Source organism: Lissotriton helveticus, chromosome 7 (genome assembly GCF_964261635.1).
Source record: "Lissotriton helveticus chromosome 7, aLisHel1.1, whole genome shotgun sequence".
NCBI lineage: Eukaryota > Metazoa > Chordata > Amphibia > Caudata > Salamandridae > Lissotriton > Lissotriton helveticus.
The window spans coordinates 1,483,372,509-1,483,386,875 of record NC_136068.1 but is presented as its reverse complement, the minus strand read 5'-3'; positions in this window follow the sequence as shown (position 1 = coordinate 1,483,386,875).

Genomic DNA, 14,367 nt, shown 5'->3' with positions numbered 1-14,367 from the left:
GAGCCATCGGATCCGGTCTCCAACTGTAAAACAGTGGAAGTTGCGTGTTGAGGCGAGAAGCAAACAGGTCTACATGACACTAGCCCCAACGCCGAAGAAGGGAACGGAACACGCGAGGGTGAAGCTTCCAGTCGCTGAAGTCCCGAAGATGCCTTGAATCCAAATCCACGATTTGATTGTGGCGACCCGGAAGATACTCTGCTATAACAGTGATCTTCCGTTGCAGGCAAGAGTGCCAAAAATCCTTAGCGATCTCCGCAAGCACTTTGGACCGAGTCCCCCCCAGCTTGTTGACATAACGGACTGCAGACACGTTGTCCATCTGGAGAAGAATGCAGCAGCTGGACTGATGGGGAGCAAAACACTTGATCGCAAAAGAACCCGCCAGGAGTTCCAGACAGTTTATGTGGAGAGATAATTCCTGAGGAGACCAGCGACCCCCCGTTGAGACTGGGCCGCAACGGGCTCCCCAACCCCAGCGACTGGCATCGGACTCGATCACTAGTTCCGGTCCGGCGATGCACCGAAGAGAGCTCGACCATTCCAGGCCTCCATGTGGTCCAGCGACCATTGCATCTCCCACCTCACCTCCTCCGACAGAGGAATCTGATCCGAGTACCTGAGGCCTTTGCGGAGATGTTGGATTTTGAGACGCTGCATTGCTTGCTAATGCAGCGGTCCCGGGAAGATCACCTGAATGGAAGACGCCAACAGACCTACTACACGTGCCAACGATCTCAATGACACAGTCCGTCTGGAAATAACAGACGTCAACTCCCTCTTGATGTAACGAATTTTCTGAGCGGGTAAAAGAAGTTGACAGGCAACTGAATCGATCTTGAAACCCAGAAAATCGATCGATTGCGTCGGAATTAAAACCGATTTCGGAACGTTGATCAGAAAACCGAGAGATTGCAAAAGATCGATGGACCACTCCAGATGAGTCAGGAGCCTGAGTGGGCAATCTGCCATCAGGAGAATATCGTCCAAGTAAATAATCAGACGTATACCTCGAGTACGGAGATGTTCCACAACCGGCCGCAGAAGTTTTGTGAAGCACCACGGTGCTGACGAGAGGCCGAACGGGAGAACCTGATATTCGTACCAAATCCCCTGCCATTGAAACTGGAGAAATCGACGATGAGGCTTGAAAATTGGGATCGACAGATACGCGTCTTTGAGGTCCAGACGGACCATCCAGTCCCCTTTGCGAAGGAGATCCCGTAAGAGATGGATGCCCTCCATCTTGAAGTGCCTGTACACAACCCCGCCGTTGAAGTCTTTCAGGTTGAGAACCAGGCGAGATCCGCCTCCTTTCTTCTCGACTAGAAAGACTGAGCTGGCAAATCCCTTCGGATGACGGGCGGTTGGAAGAATCGCTCCTTTCCGTAGCAGAACGCTGATTTCTTCTGAAAGACAAGCTTGATCTTGAAGGGAAAAACTTAAAGGAAGGGGAGGACGGGTCTGATACAGGGGGTGATAGAACTCTATCTTGAACCCTTGAACGGTTTCTAGCACCCATGCATCGCTGGAGATCATGCGCCAGTTGTCGAGAAAAAACTGCACCCTGCCCCCCAAAATCACATCGCAAGCATGAATCAGGCTCACCTGCAGAGTTGGAGTCCTGGTAATGACTTTGCTGTCCACCTGAATGGCCTTTCCCATATTGTCCTTTTCCCTTGCGGGAGGGGTAGAAATTCGCTCTGGTGGAGTATCCGGAGTCGTGTCCCCCACCACGCTGAGAGGAATTACCTCGTTGGGACTGTTGGTGCGACCCTCGGCCGAACGAGCGTCCACGATGTCGTCCGGCCTTGGCAAAAACCGGACGCATAGCCCGGCGCAATGAAGCCTGTGCCTTGTCGATGCCACTGAAGGTGGAGACAAATTTGGTAAGTTCCTTCAAGAAAGGCTGTCCAAACAACAGGCCTTGCGCTTCTGGACCCGACTCAGAGGACGACAGCTCCGCAAGTTTCGGGTCCAATTTCAACAGGATGGAGCGGCGCCGCTCGGAGGAAACTGCGCAATTGGCGTTACCCAATTGACAGATCGCCCTCTGTGCCCACTCTATTAGCTTCCTTTGCCTGAAAACCAAGATCCAGAATCTTGGTCACAGGACCAAGCATATCAAGTAGTTTATCTTGACAAGACCTCCAGGACCGGTCAAGGCCCTTCTTTGGGTCCTTAGCATACCTTCTTAAATAAGTGACCATCATGGGATCAACCTCTGGCGTATCCGCCAGATGATCCGCAAGATCAGGCCTCGGGCATTCATAACGGAGCCTGGCCCGAACAGAAGTATCAAAAGGCTGACGAATGTGAGCCTGGATATAAGCCGCAACCGCTGGAGAGGGCAACCAAGAGGAAGAATTGGGATGGACAATATCTGCGGGTTCAAAGGTCAACAGTGACGGACGCTCCGGAGGGTCAACAAAATGTTCCTTGCGGACACGCTTCTTGGGCGGGGGCGAATCCTGTTCAGAAGAAGTATGAGCATCACCTGAGTCGTCAGTGTCCTGAGGCGCAGAAGACCTGGAAGCCTCAGTCGCCAGAGTTTTAGCCAATTTCTGGAAATCAGATTTTTGGTGATGACAGGAGACTTGGAGGATTTTTTAGATGCAGGCAACCAACCTTGTTGCTGCGCATATTGACTTAAATGACGCTTCAAAGGGTTAATAGCACGCACGAGTGCCTTATTGACAGACTGCTGGACACCCTTATCCAGTTCCTCCACCAAATTATGTTCAAGGGAATCATCCTCATCCCCATAGTAATAGTCATCTTCTACGTCATAATAATCCGCCATGATACACAAGTGTAACAATTCAAAGCCCACAAGATGACTTCAATGAATCTGGAGTATCAAAGATACAATTCAGGGGGAGTGTGAACCCCTACAGCAGGCCAAACAGAGCAGGCACAAACCTGACTCTAAAAGACAATTAAAGTGTGGAGGGAGGTAAGCCTGCCGAACAAAGTACACTCTAGGCAGAGCCTATGCAACAAAATTACAACCGGAGCCCTTTCCTGAACTCCAGCGTCAAAACGGGGTCGAAATTACACAGGTTGTGGGCGTGGGTGTCTGAGGAACGACCTCTCAACCGGCTCTGTGAAGGAGCACAGAAGCCGGAAATACAGCAATGCACATGCGCGACACCGCCGCCCGTGTAAACACGGCTCGAGAGTGCTCGCGCTCTCTGCGCGAGCCGGCAACCCCTACTCCCGCTCCACAAGAACAACCGGGCAACACACCAGCAGCCAGGTACAGGGAGGCGAACACACGCTCCCAAACGGACACGCCGCCAAACGGGCGAAACGAACGATAACGGTAACCACAGCAGCCAGAGCGCTCCAAGAATGCGCATGCACCGCGCGCTGTAAACGCCAAGTAGGTAATACAAAGCAAGTGATACAATCAATTACAAAGCATATAAACAGCAAAAAAAGCATGTGAATATAGCTAAAGAGACTTAACTGGCTGCGGAGCAGCAAAGAAAGAGGAGGAAGGACTAGTGTTATGACCTTTTATACTACAGACTCTATGGTTATTCCCTAGTGTTCATGGGAAATGTAGTTTTTTGTTTTATATTGGCTGCTGAGCATTTCATTAAAGAAATGAGAAATAGCATAATCGGAGCCTCCTGTCCTGACATAGAATTGTGTCCCGGACGGCGGGAGGTTGAATGGCGGTATAGGAATGCTGGCTGGGGGGGGGGGGGGGGGTGTCGGGAGCATGTAGGGGTGGAAGAGGCAGGTAACGGTGGGCGGGGTCTCAGTGGAGGGGACGAGCCTTCGGGGCTAGGCTGGTAAATCAAAATAGCAAACCCATACACGCTGACTAGGGTTAGAAGGTGGCAAAAGCACGCCAGGGGCAGCAATTTACGTAGCTGAGGTAGAGATAGCAAAGGGTCTGATTACAGGGTAAAGGAGGGAGGGGACTGGGTTGGGGGGATGAGGTCGTCCAGGAGAAGGACTGTCTCAGATAAAGATATCAGGGCATGCGGTAGTTATTAAGGAGCTTTTATCGGAGGTCAATGGGTGGGGCAGAATCAAGACAAGAACCGCATATGGGGGAAGCAAGGTGGGGTCAGGGAACCTGAAGCAAGAGGGAGGGTACAGTGGAAGTCAGGCGGAGGAGCGGCAGCCTTTGAAGCCTGATGCAAGGCACAGACAAATGGGGCAGTGGGGAAGAGCCTGTCGGGGAGAGCACTCCGAAGTGAACTCGAGCGGCCATATGGAGAGGGAGGGGGTGGGATGCCTGGTGAGTTTAATGCCCATGGCAACAGAGGGAGAGCGTGGCGCGCGCACGAAGTCTCTGGGAGCAAATGAAAGCTCCTAAAACAAGCTTGGAGAATATGTAGGAGCGAGAATTAATTACCATAATATGATTATGTCACAGGAAGTGATGGCACACACAATTTGACATTAATGGCAAGAGAAGAAGGGGCATCAATGAAATGATTAAATCAAGGCAAGTTTAAAATACCGTCAAAGATGTCACTAAAGTAAACTTACTGCTTACAAAAATAGTGGAGAAACATAACCTGAGTAAATGTGGGCCTGGGCAGGGGTGCTGCTCATCAGGGACGTAACTACTATTGGTACAGCTGGGGCAGTGGCACCAGGGTCCAGAGCCCTGAGGAGCTAACCCAAACACAGATAATTGCTGTGTTTTACAACACGAACAGCAGTCAAAGGGGTGTCGTTTGCCAGTCTTATATCAGGGCGCACGGTATCCTCGCCACACTACTGCCGCCGAGGCGCCACCTGGACTCTGGTGCACGTCACTGCATGTGATTCACTTATGGCAGTTGTTATTGAAGGTCGCCAAAGTTCATGTTTAAAAACATTTTCTCAGTTGTCCATGTAGAGGCAAATTGTGTTATTTTAAAGTGAAACAAAGCATTCAGAAGTAACAGATATGATCATGGGCATTGCTGGAGCCATGTGTTAGGCCGAGTCTCTCTCACCGGGAGCGGACTGGTTGCAGTGTGCAGGGGCCGCGGCAGAGACGTTGTACTGTCCTCCCTTCCCCGCCACCCTCGGTCGAGCTGCATCAGTTCTGACAACACAATCCCCTTGTCCTGAGCGACAGCTGCCCTTGACGTCGAGCCTGGAAACGTCCCGAAAGAGCACGTTTAACAAAAGTCGTAGCCCACTCAGATTGGTTGTAATATTAGCCTTTACACCGAGTAATGAGCACTTCTGCCTGCCAACATGCTGCATTCAGTTTCATTGCGACTGTATTTCAAGGGTTCTTTGTGTGTTACAATGACTTTCTCTGAGCGACAGCTGATTCTTAGCCCAGTGTACGTGATTCTCATGCACAATGCGTTAGGCTTGGTCTCTGCAAAATTATTTCAAACTGCTCGTGGTCAGTAAACATAACTACCATGTTTGTGTGTTTTAACGTATTCACAGTATGTGTAACAGAACCAATGACCCTCGAAAAAGGAGAGCGAATCAGTGGGGAGCCTTTTGGTTAGCGGTACTGGTGAGAAACGGGAGCCGAGGGGCAGCCAACCGAGCAAATGGCAAGCTTTAATCTGCGTACTAAACTAGCATACATACCTGGCTTTGAATATTGGTGACCTATGACCCGGCAGCATTCTAGTTGACTGGCTTGGATCATTTTAAGGAAGGCTGTCTTTGTGGTGATGCTAACTTCTGTTCTCGTCGCTTGAAAGACACTTGCACGTTTTATGTTATTTAAAGTACGGGCGGTACTGCAAGCCCCACTGAGTGTTTTGTGGAGTACGAAGATGTTTTCGGTGCATCACTGATGTGTAGCTAAACTGTGGAGCTAAAGGCAATGCCGCTTAATGATCTGCCACAGTCACGTGATCGCTGGGTTTGTCTGTGATCATTAACGGCTGCTTATCAGACAAAGGACCGCTGACTAGCTTTTGAAAACACCAACGAGGGAAACATTGAAAGAAACTTCGCGGCGATCTCTACCACCGTCCACATGCATTGGAGGGATGCAATACTTTTTCTTTTTTCATATATTTATATTCGGGAAGACTACAAAGAAATATAGCATTTGTGAAAAGTAGGCATGAAAATCGTTAGGCGGTAGATCAGGTATTTACAAACAAAACAAGCTCTTGACATTGCTGTGGGGAGGGGGGAGGAGAAATGCGAGACACGGCCTGGCGGCCGTGAAAAGTGTGAAGCAGGAGGCGGGGGAGCGGATCCCTTTGAAGTAAAGCTCTTGGAGGCAGGCGGCTCGGGGAGCAAATGGTAAGCGCGTGCACGAGCACATGAACTCGTCGAAATCCGCCTGGTGGTTTCAGAGCTTGGTTTGCCCTCAATACTCTCGTCCTATTATCGCTTGCGCGATTAATAGGACGAGACCTAAAAAGGACGCAAATTGGGCATGGATACCTTATGTGGACGAAAAAGTTACGGGGGCCAAATCGCAAACTACCCCAAATAGCCAAAAAGGGCTTAGCACAGGGCAGGGAAAAGGCCTGGCAGCGAAGGGGTTAACAAGGCAGGGAGAGAACAGCAAGCAATATTCTGATCTGTAGCCTGCACTATAACTACGCAGTTAGTGCAATGGGCTAGTAGAAGCTCACATAATACAAATAATAGTGGCTATTCAAATAAGGCACCCCACAAATGGATTTTAAATAGAATAATAGTACATATTTCAGAGTCAAAAGAAGTATGAAAGTTTGAGTCCACCCTGCTGGCGTTGGAATCCGTGACGTTCATGTTACACATACATTCGGCTCAACCCACTGAGCTAGAACTTCCCGGCAGTACATGAAAGAAAGCTCAAAAGCACAGCTCCCTGGCTGCTTGATAGGAGCAAGGTAAATAAGGATCCCAAAAAGCAATTGGTGCAAAAATAAGAGAATGTTAAATATTCCCTCAACCTTTTTTTCCTATGTGAAGGAAGTTAACATTTATCATATTTACACATTGCAGAAGAGCAAACAGTGAGGGGGGTGCAAAAGGGTTTCATCCATGCAGTTTAGTGCAACTTTCACGGAAGCGGAAATATAACTACAAATGACGAGGACACAAACCAACACTGCTAAACACGCCATTCGAAGTCATTCGGGGTCGTTTTAAAGTCAACCAACGAATAACAACAAAGACAAATACATAACAACAATATTCATCTAAGTTGCAAACCCGGACCCGGCTCGTGACAGGCGCAGACATCACTCACCTTCTTCGTGCCTTTTTCACACTATTATGATTCTGTATTTCTGGTGGCGCCGGACTCCCTCGTTTCTGTTTTCCAGGTTCAGCTGCTAAATACAGATTACCGATGTCTGCCTGGGGCTCTTGACAATCTCCAGTGGGGAGAGAAGGACGCACTGGGTTAGTGTGGCCAGAGTCCTCTTTTACAGGTCTCTGCAGGGCCGGACTGGGAACTGAAAGCAGCCCTGGCAAATTTTGGCAAACCAGCCCCCGTCCAGCGTGCAGCGAGCGAGCGTAGCGAGGGAGCCCGACTGCCACCAGGGGGGTTTGGGGGGTTCTTCCCCACACGAAAATTTTGGAAAACGACAGACCAAAATGGTGAATTTTACAGCACATTTTTGATTACATATTCAAATTGTATCAACTTTCAAAGCACAGAAAATAGTAGATGACCTTAAAGAAAATCAGGTTACCCACCCAGTCATATGTACCCATAGGCATTCTTTCAGAGCGCACCAAAAATAGACACAAGTAGTGAATCAGATTGAACAAAGTGAGACCAGCTCCCACACGGTGTGTAGCGAGCAAGCGCAGTGAGCAACCACTACTAGGGGGAGTTTGGGGAGTTGAACTTCTCCCCCCCAAGAAAATTTGGGAACGAAGGGCTCTAGCCTACATTCTAGTGCTGGAAAGAGTAAGGTGCATACAAACATAAAGTTCATGAGGTCTTTATTAGGGAATTGCTCACAATGGGACTACTTTCTATGCACTATTGTTGACATGCTGTTACAAGTTGCACCCGAGTTGTAGAATAGGCTGTGGTTGGTTGCCTCTTGCCTTTGTGTCTGTGTGTGTGTAAGGGGGCGGTTTTTTCTGGAGTTGTGGGCAAAGAAAGGTCCAAGGTGATTATAACAGGCGTGGATATCATGCGGGGGCATCATGTTTGGCCAAGGGAGATGGAAAGTAGGGATCAGGTCAGTGGCAATAGGTATACATGAAAGACCGTTACACATAATGTCAAGGCTACGAATAGCTACACAAAAAGGCACAAGGTGCAATATTACCAGAAAACAAAAGGAATCGTAATCCCATGAGAACGTACCTCTAGCGGAAATAGATAAAGTGCGCAAAAAATGGGAACATTTAGTGCATGTTGGTGCTTTCTCTAGTTAAGCATATGGTGTACTTACACGTGGCTGCCCTAGTTTCGCTGCAGATGAGAGAGGGTAAGGTAGACACAAAGAGTAGATATCTACTGGGACGCTAGGCGGTCAGGAAATAAGTCTCATTAAGTTGTATGTGCCGAATGTAGATGCTAGCCTTTTTGGGAATCAATTCTAGATTATTCTGTTTTATATAGAAACAAAACTGGTGTAGGTGGGAAATACAAGTTTTGTTCTGGACAGACATGGGGTTGGAATATTCCACCAAGAGACAGCGCTAAGCCAGGGGTGGTGAGTCCTTTGTAGCAGAATATGGATAAAATACGTGTGATACACTTCTGGAGGGTACAACAACCTGTTAATATTTGTGAATAGATGGCACTCCTAATTACCTGAAATACATCATTATTACGAAGGACTTCCTATTTAAATATGAAGAGTCTGCATATTAGGCCAAATTCCTGCTGTCCCATTCCAGACCAGAGGTATGGTAAAATCGGGCACAAGGCAGAACTAAGATCCCAACATGGAGATTCACTGTTCAGGCCTTATTGAGAAGGTTGAAGGAGAATGCTAAATAATACAGCGCAAATAAATAGGAGCTATTCAAAGTGATGATCTGAGGAGAGTGCATGGCCAAAAAGTATAGTAACAAACAATAACGGGGACTGCAGAAATAGAAAAAAATTGCAGTTAAGAGAAGCAGCATCTACAATGCAACCGAAAAATGCTAGACTTGTTATATGTATGGGAAACACATGGGATACCTTGACAAATCCACTATTGCTACATATAGACAAATCAGCACAGTGACCATATAAATAGACCATGAACATATGAAATACCACAAAAGACTTGCACATTTGCTCAAAGTTGCGTGAAAAACGTTGAAATCCACAATTGTCTCAACCTTATACAAACATATTTTGACTTGAACTTATGTAGGTTGTCTATTTACTTATATATTATTGCGGGACCTCCTCTGATGTGTATGTAAAATGTACCTTTTGCCCCTAAGATTTGTACTGAATTTTGACATTCTGTCCTGAATTTTGACCCTTTGTCCTGAATTTTTACACTCACCATCCTGAATTTGCACCCATGCCAGTTGGTCACCCTAATCATGCTGGTTACGAGGATCATCATGAAGAAGGCTGGCTTGGAGTGGTGAGTGCAGGGGATGGGACAGGTGTGAATACTGATGGCGATGGTTTGGCACAGATGTATTAAGGGTGTTGGACTTTGGCCTTAGGGCAGGTTCACCCCTAAACTTTTTGCTGGTAATGGTGACCTGGCGATGGTGATTTTTGGGTTCTGCGCACTTTCACTGTGTCCCAGTGGAAAGTGCGTGCGCACTCTGAGTGCATGTGCTAAGCTAGGCCTGCCCGCCCATAGGAATGCATGGGGAATGTATGTGTCCCTGGTAGTTCCTGATGCGTGGGGTGTACAGGCTTGAGTCTGGTATGTGTGAACTCGTGAGAATGAATGCTGCGCAACGGTATGTGCGGCTTGTATGTGTCTAGTGGGGAAGTATCATTCCTAGACATGGCTGTACGGGTGCAGTGAGGGTGCTGGAGCGTGATTGGCTGGAGCTGGCTGGCATGCCAGGCTCCAGGAAGTCTGGATGGGTCTGCCCGGTGGTGAGTGTGAGATTAGCATGAGTGATGTGTGGGAGGAGTGTACCTGTGTCCTGGATGGGCTGGGTTTTCCCCACACAATGCTGGCTCCGCCCCCCTGTGGTGTGTCTAATGACCCAAGCCCTGCCAGTGAATAGAGAGGGTGGTTGAGGTAAACAGAGTACTCAAGAACCAGCTGCGACTGGTTCCGCCCCCACCCTGCCTTCAGACAAAGGAATGTACTGTATAAAAATGGGGCTGTGTCCCCACAGAAGTTGTTCTCTTCCAGGATCCTGAGGGGGCTGTTGCTGTCGCTGGGCCAGAGGACCGCCACTTGGAGTGTCTCCCTGCCTGGAGACCCAGTGAGCTGGCTCTGGGCCCAGCCTTGCCCCCTGCCTGCCCTGAGGTACTTTTGCTGGACTTGTGTTTCCCCTGAAGCGCCTGGAAGCGCTTTATTTTGTCTGCCAGCGCTGGGAGCGCTTTATCTGCCTGAGGGCGCCTGGAAGCGCTTTATTTTCCCATATAGTGCTGGGAGCGCTGTGTTAATTACCCTTAGCGCTTGGGAGCGCTTTGCCTGCCAGATCGAGTGCCCACCTCGATTGGAGTATTTATTTAAGAAAGCCGGTGCCCACCCGGCAGTGATTTGCTGCTGTTTTTAAATTTAACTCGAGGGAGCCCTAGGTAAACTCATCCCCCGCCTAGAAGCGCCGGAGACGGGCCGCCGCGCTGCCCGCGACGACCCGGAAGTGTTCCTGCCGGCCGGCCAATCGGAGAGCGGGCCGACCGGAAGTCCCGCCCCCGCTGCCGCGACTCGGAAGTCAGGCAGGCCGGGGGCAGGACAGAGAGGCAGGCGGAAGCTGCTGCCTGCCGGGGCTCCCATGTGAAGGGAGAGCCCCGGGGAGAAGAAGAGCCCCGCCGAGAAGGACCCCAACGCGTGCAGAGTCCCCCGAGGATAGCCCGGTGAGTGTAGAAGGGCTGGGGGACTCCTGCGGGGTATTTTGCTGTCTCGAGTCCGGGAGGGACTCCAACCAAGGCAGCATTTGATTGTTGGAGCCACGATGCTCCGGGGGCAGTTTCCTTTCCCTGTTGAGCGGCCCCAGTTGGCAGAGGGCCGCTCCAGCATCTCTGGGGGCAATTCCTGATTCCGAGTCCCAGAGAGGGGGACTCCAACGGCTGGGCACAAGTTTCACTCGAGCCCTGAGAGGCTCCCCGCCCCCATTTGGTGTTCGAGCCTAAGAGAGGCTCGAGGCACCCCCAGTGTTCCCGGGTCCCCCGTGAGGGACCCCAACAGCCCAGTGAGGCTGCATCTTTTTGGTTTTGAGTCCTGAGAGGCTCGAGGTGGCAGATTGATGAGAGCCCAGAGAGGCCCCTGAGTGCCATATTTCTTACAGAGCCCTGAGAGGCTCAGGGGGACATTTGATTTATTCAGAGCCTGGGGGGGCTCCAGCGTTGGCCCCTCACTCACTTCACAGCTGCCCAGCACTTTGTGGGCAGCTGCCTCGTTTAGGCCCCCTGACATTGGGACAGTTCTGGTGTTCCTGCCTATGGACAGTCACAGGTGGTAACTTAAGTGAGTTTGGCGCAATTGTTCATTTTCTGCACCTCTGAGTGTGTTTTTATGTGTCATGTGCCTTGTTTTTACACCTCTGAATGTATTGTTGATGCATCATGTGTTTTCCTCCCTTACACCTCTGAATGAATGTTATGCATTGCATCATGTGTTATGTGCTTACACCCCTACAGGTATTGTAATACTTAGGTGGTTGTTTTCTCCCTAGTACAGGTGGTGCTAGTGAGGTCCTGGTTACCAGTAGTTACTGGTTGTGTGCTCTATTTTTATATTTTGTGCTACAGTGATTTACATTCTAAGTGCTATTTCTGAAAGTGTTACTTCTGATTCCTGACAGTGGTCCAGGTGGCCCTGTCTTGTACATATCCCCTGTAAATTCTGCCCGTGCCTCTGGCACATTGTAAAGTGTGTGTTTTATCTAATGTGTTTTGGTGTAATACAAAGGCTATTTTTATATAACCTTGTGTGGAGTTTCCTTTGTGGTGGGCCTTTGGGTGTTGTTGCTGGGGTGCGTGCGCAAATACTTAACTCACATCGCCTCCGAGTTTAGCCTTGCTGCTCGCGCCACGTTACCTAGAGGGTGAGCAGGGGTTATCTTGGCGTGTAACTCCCTTGCCCTGACTTGGGAGTGGTGGTCTCTGACTGACTTTGGCGAAAGCCCTGGCCAGCCAGGGATCCCATTTCCAACAAAGGGGTTGTATTGTGCCGTGCGAGTGGGCGATATCTGAGGGTTACTGTTTTGTGTTTGTCCGTGTTTTGCCTATGTTCAGGGTCCCTTTGAACTGCGATGCTGCTGTGGGATGGATCCTCCAGAGCTGAGGCCCGGAGCCGCAGTTGTAGCATTGTAGCTTGTTTCATACGGTTGGTTGCCCGTCCTTGGATCTTTTCCCTGCTGCAAGCCCACACTCCTCCCTTTATGGGGTACAAATATCAAGCGGCAGATTGCACATCATAAAAATGTCTTATTTATCCCTAGTTAAGTCTTTCACAGCAGCACTTTCATAATAATAACCGAATTGGGGCGATGTGACTTGTGGGCACCCTTGATCAGGACAGCGCGTGACGCACTGAACAAAGGAGGCAGGCGCCACAGTGGCTCATTACCTGAACCTTCCTTCCAGAGTACGTGACACTGCAGGCTCATTGTTCTTGCTCCATGCCTCCAATATTCTAATCCTCCGCACCTCACAGTGTCTAAAGCCTCTGGCCGTGGTTTAAACTGCTAGCGCCGGTTTTCTCCATTTACTGCATTTCAGGGGCACCTCTGCAGGCACAGTGTCTAGGGCCACATCATGGTGAAGTTATAAGACGGGAAGACACACCAGAAGCAGACGTGGGAGAGCTCAAATGTCCAGCACAGAGGTATGTTTGTATAGCTCAAACCAAGGTGGCATCCTTTTCATTTAACACACAAAAGGCTTGGCAGTTCTGAGCAGCTGCTGTGCCTGCATGCCCTCTGTTACTAAGGACTGCAGTCACGCAGTCTTTCGCCGATAAATGTATTTTAGTTTCTGGAGCTTTGCAACACTTTAAAGCTATTAGAGTTTCATGGTGCTGAAATGAGTGGTATAACTTCTGATATTTATATGTTTCCCGTGTCTTCATTGCTTGGTTTTGCTTGCGAGCAATTGTCACTCATAGTAGTTGAAACAAGGGGTCAAACCCACACAGAGAGAGCTAGGCCTCAAATAAGATCTACTCTTCCCCCCTAAACTAAGAGTGATCTGAGATAATAACCTTTCATCCTTGAAGAGCTGTCTGACACTTGGGACTGCTTGGAAGCTTTAATACCTAACTCAATCGAGCCGACCGACCGGCAAGGATCCTGTGGGTACTGGAGGGGATGCCCCTGAAGCCAGCGAGAGGGCCACACTAGGCAGGCACTGGCATCGGGACACCTTCTCCTGAGCAAGCACAGGACAGCAGCCAATCAGCTCTGGATGACCACTCAGATTCCTTGTCGGTCCGGTTGGGGATCGGAATCTCCCAAGCCCTATCCCTGCCAGACCCGAGCACACCTCCATGAGCGACCCCCCCAGATGGCAGACAAGGTCATATAGGATAATGAATCATATTGGACATGAGCCCTCCGCTGGGATTCAACTAAAGCATTCTGGCCTCACTTACTCCTGAGCCTAGATATTTCTCGACACGGGACATGGACTGCCCAGTCCTTCTGTCCACCTGACCAGGACTCTGACCACGGGTAGATTCAAGACACTCCTCTTTTTGTCCTGCTCCTCAGGATGCACCGGTTACTTGGTTTGGGCGAAAGGCCATTGCCATGCTGTACACAGGATTGCTGTCCTTTGTTGAATGTAGTTGTGTGGTCCTCTGATCCACAGATGTTACAGATTGCATTAGTATTCTCTCCATTCCTTGGTGGGGTCCTCTCTTGCATCCATCTCTTCTCCCCTGACCACTGCCATGCCTTCTCCTCCATGGGACCAGAGGGTAGGGGACATCACATGGGGCCTATGACTATACGAACGTATAATGTCTTATCTTGGAACATTTGTGGAATGCAAACTCTGGACAGGCACTATCAAAACCACATATTCCTCAAGCAAAAGGGAGTACACATACCACTTTGCAGGAGTTGCTTGCAAAACACCCAAGCTGAGGGGGTCCGGCTGCTGAAAAGGATAAAGGGCCATGTTTATGCTACTAACTATTATGCTTATGCCAGAGGCACACTCGACAGGGTGAAAGCTGGCCCCATCACACGGGGAGAACACGAAGGGCAGATTTGTCCTCCTTGAGACTCCATTGAATAGCATCCACGTCCTTATAGCATAGCATATATGCCCCAAACACAGTACAATTTAAATTCCTGCAATGGCTACCCCTTAGCTTAGCTGAG